Source organism: Pezoporus wallicus, unplaced genomic scaffold, assembly GCF_028554395.1.
Source record: "Pezoporus wallicus isolate ANWC-B61680 ecotype Strahan unplaced genomic scaffold, APGP_CSIRO_Pwel_v1 contig_8692, whole genome shotgun sequence".
NCBI lineage: Eukaryota > Metazoa > Chordata > Aves > Psittaciformes > Psittacidae > Pezoporus > Pezoporus wallicus.
Window position 1 is genome coordinate 826,873 of NW_026642640.1, and position 6,564 is coordinate 833,436.

Here is a 6,564-nt window from a genome sequence, read left to right on the forward strand (position 1 = left end):
TCTGTGTTCCCTACAGATCTGAAAGGAGCCCAGCTTCCTAATTAATAGGCCAGGTGCCCAAGGCACAAAGCAAAAGACACAGTGTAAGAGTCAGTTCTTACTGTACCATAGAGGCAGGATAGAAACCCTGAATTCCTCGCTTGACATGAAGTTTCAATAAATGAAATATGGGATGAACTTTGGATTTTAAACCCTTGAAGGCTGTCTTGGATTCAGTAAATATTACCTTAGCAGAAAGAGAATGTGGTCTATGCGTAGAGGCTGGGGAAGCTGGAAGCAAGAAAAGACTGCTTGTGGGGTCAAGCCAGTTCCTTGCAAATGAGAAGGGGAGTCTCAGGCAGGTAAAGGTCACTGTACCTGTGAGTGTTTGAATGCAGCACAGGGCTTTACTGCAGGCGTAATCCTTGGGATGTGAATAGTCGCCCAATGCTACCCCCTCAGAGCACCACATCTGTGGTCCTGTTTGCTGGATTGCCTGGCCAAAGGGCACTGTTGTTTACTCTAGTGCTGGAGTTACAGGAAATTCCCACTAGGAACACTGACATGCTGGAGAGATGGCAATCGTGGCATTAATGGGAAACTGCCATAAGCGTGAGGGAAGCTGATTAATGAGCTAGCAGAGGGAATGCTCTATTGCAAACCCATGAGGACACTCTGTGAACAGGAGCAGAATGGATTTTCAAGCTCTCCACATGCTTATTTACACAGATGGGAGGCATGGAGAGGCTATGTTTTCTCTCTGTTCTCCTACATCTGTTATCTGTTTTATACAATAGCTGAACTAATGAAGCTTCAGATTAAATTACCTCTTAAACACTTTATTTGTTTGGAAGTATATTATTGGTTGTTTGGCTCTGGAAGTTAAAATATATGGTTTGGGTTGGAAGGTAGCTTAAAGCTCATCCCGTTCCAACCCCCTGCTATGGGCCTCCTCTGGATTCGCTCCAACAGCTCCACATCCCTTTTGTGTTGGGGACCTGAGAACTGTACACAGTACCCCAAGTGAGGTCTCACGAGAGCAGATTAGAGGGGCAGGATCACCTCCATCGACCTTCTGGTCACGCTTCTTTTGATGCAGCCCCACGCATTGTTTCTGGGCTGCCAGTGCACATTGCTGGGTCATGTTGAGTTTCTCACCAACCAACATCCCCAAGTCCTTCTCCTCAGGGCTGTTCTCAATCAAGTCTCCACCCAGCCAGTATTTGTGTTTGGTGTTTCCCCAATCCTTGTGCAGGATCTTGCACTTGGTCTTGTTGAACTTCACAAAGTTTTCACTGCCCCACGTCTTAAGCTTCTCAATGTCCCTCTGGATGGCATGTTGTATTGTCATGCTGTTATATATGGGAGACTGAGGTAGACTCATAACAAATATTGCTGGCTTATAAAATTACTGTCCTTTGCTTCAACGCCCACTCTCTGAAAGCTAATTGAATGCTGCTTTTCTCCACAGCAGAGCTGCAAATACTGGAAATACTGCATCCACGCTAAGGGGAGGCCATGAGCATCCTCAGGCTCCAGGATGAAGCAGGAGTTTGCTTGCAGCCAATGTCCCTCCTGTTAGCAAGCGCTCCCTGCATGTGACTTGGAAGCTGACACTTCCCTGTTTTTCCCAGGGCACTTCATTTGTGTTCATGCCTGTCTTCCAAGTGTATGTTTCAGCAAGGAAGCAGATGTTGCAGCAGCTAGACCCCGCTGGACTAACTGGGAGCAGAAATAGGTCTTGGTAATTATTGTAGTTACACGTTCAGCTAACTTGATTTTGCCTGAAGACTCCTGCTGCCTCCCACTGTCCTTCAGCAACGGACACAGGGTCTGACTGACATGGGTACCCTCATTTATATGGGGACCTTGCTGGGAGCAGGCAGCACTTGTATAAATCCTATGCAAGGACTTTTGATCTGCTCTGTTGCTTCTTTGCCGCTTCAACACCCACTCGGCTCAGATGCAGTCAGTTTGACCTGCATTCACCTTCCAAATGGGAAGTGTGTCTTTCATGCCATATTTGACTCACAGTATCCAAAAGAGTAGTGAGATGGGGAGCACAAAAACATCTCTGCCTAGCTCAACAAATCCTTTGAGCAGCCCGTATCTCTGGGTCCACTGTGTGCTGTTGTTACAAACATGTGAGGAGGTAAAAAGTGTCCACTAATACAAAGGAAGCTTTGTCCAGAGAGCTTTTATCCTGCTGCTGTGCCTGCAACGGCCATGATTCTTACTGGGTCTGAAACTGAAGAAAGGTAATCAAGACTGGAGTGGAAATTTTACATCCGCTTTAGCCTGTCACCCTTGTCCTAGGGTTTGTGTAAATATAAAGTTCTTATTAATAAGCAATGGTGATAAAGTATGGTAGAAAGTTTAGTTGGTGAAAAGTGGAGTATTGAAGTGCTTGAAACCTTCTGCACATTAAGTCAAGTTCCGTGAGAAATTATGAATGATGTCAAACCTGATAATTTTGATATTTTTGCAATGAAATGTTCCTCTGAGAAATGTAGGTGGGTGCTGTTCACAGGACAGAAACTGTATTGGGTGGTTTGTCCATCAGCTGCCCCTTGCTTGGAGGTTGTATTTGGATCAGATACCTATCTGCAACTTGGTGTGAATGCCTCAAGTACAGATTTGTGCAGGATGCCGGAGTGGTCCCTTTCCAGTCTTTCCTTTTGAAAAGGTTTTCCACTATACAGTGGTAATTAAGGTAGCACAGACAGTTTAATGTGATATTGAGGGCTGTGTCAGCTGAGAACAAGGAGCAGTCTCCTGTCCAGCGCACAAGGAAACAGCTCAGTTTCATCTTGACCTTAGATGATCTTTTCTTGTTTTTTAATAAATCATCAGTCAGCTGAGGAAGAAACAGTTACATAGAAAAGCTGTTTGTTTTCTGTTGTCTGGACACATTGTGCTGGTTTTATACAGGAAATCCACTGAGCATAGAGCTGAAAGTTGTTGGTTTCACTGGGTGTGTTTTACTAGCTGATGGCCAAGGAAGTTGATGCGGCATTGGCCAAGTGAGCAATTACCAAAAGTCCCCAGGCAGATTTATAGGGTTTGTCTGACTGACTCCCATTGTTTCTGCACATACAGGAATGTCATGTGCTTGACCCTGAAGGCCTTTTATAAGGGAAACAATAAAATAAGTATCTGAGGAAAGAACATTGCATATCTTCTGCAATAGCCCATGTCATCTCTCTCAGAGACTCAGGGAGTTGCCTACTTGGAGGAAAATATGCTGTATATGGAGTGCAAAATCCACTGTAGATTACAGCTACATGGGCAATGGGGTTTTTTATCCTCTTTCATCATCTTTATTTATTGGTTCCCTTTACATTTGGTGGATCACTGTAAATACTTAGCCCTAGATTAGTGAATCAAGGATGCTAGTAAGAGGACTGTTGCATACTGAACAGTACTTGTTCTTTCAAAGGAAAAGTATGTTCTTAATTTGACTTATGAGGAGCTTGTGTCGCAGTGAAACCAAGACATCTTGTTTGCTCAAGATGGCCTGCTGGCGTGACTGAAACTCCTGATTTAGCCTCATGTTTCCTCCCCACACATTTTCAAGCTTTTTGCCTTTTGGTAGCTGTAATATTTTTACCTACTGTGAAGCAGGTAATTATGAGGTTGTAACAACCTTGGGACTGTGCTCTTTCAGTGCCAGGAATAGCTGCAGCCTCTATTAGAAATCTATTCCATAGAGAGATGCTTGGAAACTTTGGTCAAACCACCTCTGTGTCTTCCTTTAAGTGAAATGAATATAAGTTTCTTCAGTTACTTCAAGGCGTATTTCTTGCACTTTAATTTTTTTCTGCTCTGTTTTTGAACCCTTAAAAAATATAACTTTGAAGTGCAGACACATAAACTTGCTGTGATATTGCAAGTCTGGTCACTGTACACAGAATTAGTATCCTATTACTTTTTCAGGGTCGAATTTTGCTTATAACTCTAGCATGAGCTTATAAACTCAATTTGTAGTTTGCCATTATTACATCAATAGTCTCCAATGTCATGAACTTCAGTAAACAACCTCCTCTTATGTATGACCTCTCTGCTTTTAGCTTTTCTTCATTTATGAAAGCAGACCTTTAAATTCCACTCAATTCAGCAAGTGAACCAGTTTACCCCATCTAATCAATCTCCCTCATTTACTGTATTGCCAATTTTCATGTCATCTGCAAATATTCTCAGCACTTCTGATTTCTGTTTTCTTCCAAATCACCAAATATAATGGCAGGATAATCTCTCTGCATGAATGAAAGTGTTTTGCTGATGTTTCCCTTCTGTATTATTTTCATGGTGAATTCTAAATGTGCTTGTGTTTAGCATAGTGGTGCTTTTTACAATCAAAATATTGAAAAACAAAACTTTTTACAGATACCTTCTGTTCACTTCAACTCAGCTTATCTGTTGGAGGGAAGCTATGTTAGGGTTGTGGCCTTTATGGGGTTGATTTGAGAAGAACCAAGCTAACCTTTGCCTTACTGGAGTTTCAACCTCAAGGCGCACTCAAAACATGCTCAGCAGCAGCTCTGAAATGTCTTTGATCCCAGCTTTCTGTCAGCATAGCCATTGAGATATCTTTGGGTTGGCTGGCAGGTTGCCACCTTAAACATCCAAAATAGGAAGAAAGCAAAACAAGACACTTGCAGAGGAGATCTATTGCTCGACATGTTTCTCTGTTGCCTTTTGACACTTCTAATTATGCATTTCAAGTCATAGGAATTTTGAACACTTAAGCAGCTGCTGTTCCAACCAGCTGCAGAGCAGCACATGGGAACAGGGAGACTCTGGGAATTTGTTACAGCAGAGTAAGAACTTCACATGAATTCTCTTCATGGTCACTGTAAAGCTTCAACTTACAGATGTTCTTGGGGCATCCCATAAGCTGTCTGCCAGGAACTTGCAGGCTCAGTTTTTACAGCTGCATGAAGCCCAGCTACGAAAGCACCCGAACCTTACAGAGTGCGGATGGTACGGGTGTGTCCCCAGAGGTTACCTTGTGCTGAGACACAGCAGCAAAAAACCTACTGGTGGCAGCAGCAACAGAGACCACCAGGGAGTTGTGTGTGCTTGCAGCAACCTTTTAGCACACCTGAGGGGGTTATGTTGTGGGAGATCCTGATTTTGGAAGTCTTACTGGGACAATATTTCTATGTGATAGCAGGGGAGCCTGCAATGGGAGATGCTGTGCTCCAGGCTCATGTTGGGGAAGGTGAACACAGGTATTAATCCAGAGCCTTTCTGCTCTTCCCCAGGGACCATTAGTTGGCCATGGCTCCTACAGAGTAAAACCAAACTGAGGAAGGGAAGCTGGCGAGGGAGCTGGCTGTCCTTATCTCTGCCTCAACTGGCCAAATAATCTTAAAGATCTCCATAGCTGAAGCCAGGAACAGAGCTGCTTCTGATCTAGCACACTAGTCCAGCTCAGTAACAGCTTTCAACAAATACAAATACATTGTTTTCTAAGTAGATCCAGCTGCTGTCAGTCTAGAGAGGAATGAAGAAGGCAACTTGGGTTCTGGAAACCTGTGAGAGAGGGCAGGTCACAGTGGCCTTGTTACAAATCCAGGTGCTCTTTGGATCTACTTGTGTGTAGTAATGACCTGTGATCCCTCCAAATGGATCCCATAGGGCTGTGGTCAGGCACAACTCCATAGCAGTGGCAGTTATTGATGACTGATCAAATGAAGTGAAAATGTGTGCATTCCTCCTAAGAGAAGGAATTTCACTGTCTCAGTGAAGGACTTGCCACTTTCCCCTTTTGGCACCACTGTATAAGCTGCGGACAAGGAATAAGTTTCCCCTGAATTGACAATTTTGAGAATGCTTATCTTTGATGATCTAAGCTCACTCTCGAGCCATGTAAAAAGAGACTTAACTGAAGATATTCTGATCAACTGTGGGAAGCTGAGAATTTTTTTTTTAAGTACATATTTGAGAATAAATGACATCTTATTAGACAAAGTTATTTTTTTCCCAATGGAATATTGCCATAGCTAACATCTTCCTTTCAAAGTAAAGTCTTGGCAAAGTTGTAGTTCTTAATGGAAGGCTGACAAACATCAAAACCTTGACCTTTGTCTATTCATTTAACCCTCTGTGCAGTCCTAGCAACTACTATGAAATAGCACTTCACATGTTACTGAAATGATGGTGTTAACTCCCATGTCCTGTCTAATTTCCTTTCTGTGCCTACATTTCCCCCTCAATGAAGCTTGGAGGAGTGCTGTGCTATAATGAGCTGTGCTATAATTCATTGTTACTGCTCGCTCTTAAATAGCCATTATATGGTACATGTTATATGGCACTGGATGTTATTTGTTAACAATGCATCTTCAGGTCATGATTCATATGAAATTTCTATCTCTGGGATCTGAAGAGAGTCCTAAAATGATGCCCTGATCATGATTTCTACCTCAAATACAAGTTCATACAATTTTGAAGAGGCAGCTGAGTAAAAAACCATATTTTCATCAGCAGAAGCCTGCCCTTTCCCCCATACCTTAAGTGAGGGGGAAGGAAAAATAAAAAATAATTAAAAAAAAAGAAGCAAAAAAGCATTAACTGCTTTAC